This window comes from Bos javanicus, chromosome 8, assembly GCF_032452875.1.
Source record: "Bos javanicus breed banteng chromosome 8, ARS-OSU_banteng_1.0, whole genome shotgun sequence".
Taxonomy (NCBI): domain Eukaryota; kingdom Metazoa; phylum Chordata; class Mammalia; order Artiodactyla; family Bovidae; genus Bos; species Bos javanicus.
Genome location: NC_083875.1, coordinates 67,489,934 through 67,491,989, shown reverse-complemented (window position 1 = coordinate 67,491,989; position 2,056 = coordinate 67,489,934).

The window sequence follows — 2,056 nt, the reverse complement described above, 5'->3', positions numbered from 1 at the left end:
ACACTGTTTCCACTCCACGGCTGCTTCTGTGATTGGAAATATGCAAATGAACCTCATCACCTATTGGCTATAAAATCTTAAGTTGGGGGGAGAGTACTAAATTCACTTTCAAATATTTGAGCAAACTGTAATGAGATTCAACTCTGCCAGGGAGAAGAAGGGGAAAGGGCAGAAGGAAAAATTTTACTTTCTCTAGGAGGGCAGTTTGCTTTTCCTAAGGGGTCTGGCTCTTCTGGGTCCCCTACACAAACACCAAACAAAGGTTTTTATGGCTTTATGTGAAATACTCTGTAATTATCTGTTTTCTAAGAAAGGGAAGTTAAGTTGTTAAACTACATTTGGGCAATACCCAACTTCTTTTGGTGGCTCCTGTTTGTAACTTGCAGTGTCTGTTCTGTTTTTTGTTCCCCCACTCCCCCGCCAATTCTCCTGGACAATGTCAACCTAAGGACCCACGGACACACATTTTTCTGCAGCTTGAACTTGCACAGTCTGGTCTTATAACTTTGGTAATATGGATTGGCTTATGTAGTTGAGAAAAGCCCTCTTGCTCTAGTTTCTAATTTTTGCCTTATGCAAATTATACTCAATCCTCAAACTCATCAAGAAATGCAAAGTAACATTTTATCCTCAGAGGCAGAATGTTGAGGTCAGACAGCCTGAAAGTGTATTGTTATGCTAAGTGAAAGAAGCCAGTCACAGAAGACGCACATCCTATTATTTCCTTTGCATAAAATATCCACTAATAGGCAAACCTTAGGGACAGAGAGTAGATTAATGATTGCCTGGTGCTGGGGGCCTAGGGGAGGCAGGAAAATGGAGATGATTTTGGAGGGGATGGTGATAAAAATGTTCAAAAATTACATTATGGTGATGGTTGTACAACTGAATAAATACGCTAAAAACACGGACTTATGCACTTTAAATGGGAGAGCTTTATGGTACATAAATTATATTTTAAATAAAGCTATTAAAATGATGTGTTCAGGTATGCAAGTAAAATAACACGAATAATGAAATCACTTTGGATGTTGTATTTTCTTTGACAAAATGCTCAGAATACTTTCAAATGTCTTTTTAAATGTAAAAAATTTGAATTAGCCAGGAGTGACAATTAACTCTATACACTCCAGTTTACATCTGAGAAATGGGTTCATAACCCAAACTCTTCAATTCACTGTCTATACTGGATTATTTCTCTGAATACTTCTAATGCTTCCTTCTACTCATCCCTCCTTCTTCCATGCCCCTCTCTCACAGACACACAAACACAATCTACATTTATATGTTAGACAGATGAAGCCCATACAATTTAAATTAGGCTCACAGTTTAAGCTTTTCTCAAAAACAAAATACTTGATAGTGCTCAAATAATTCAAAGTCTGTTATTCTATGGAATAGAGTTCTATCTTTAAGTGTTAAATGTGTGCTGTGCTTAATCGTGTCCGACTCTTTGAGACCCCATGGACCATAGTCCACCAGGCTCCTCTATCCATGGGATTTTTCAGGCATGATTACTGGAGTGGGTTGCCATTCCCTTCTCCAGGGAATCTTCCCCATCCAGGGGTTGAACCCAAGTCTCCTGGGTCTCCAGCATTGGCAGGGGGATTCTTTATCACTGAGCTGCCTGCGAAGCCTCAAGGTGTTAAATGCCACAGCACAATTTGTCTTTTATTACAATTATTAAAAAAGTATTGTGCACATTCATTCTATCCTGCAGAACATGTAAAAGAATTAAATTCCTATAAGAGCTTTAGAAGTAGCCAAACAGATCAAGCAGTGGATGAACAACTATGACATGGCAGTCTTCTAAAAATTCTATAGTAAATTCTAACTTTAAAAAAGATATAAAATGAGTACATTTGCATTGCATTGCTCAAGGTGTAAATAACACATAAACAAAAGTGGAGAAATGTTTACTATCTTATATAGAATACAAAAGAAGCCTATTTTCACCAGAAATATTTGCCAAGACAGCCAAATCAATCTGCACTGCTGTGCCTTTCAGAGAACTGCAAACTTTTAAGTATTAATAATAATTGCTAAAGGGAAGTGT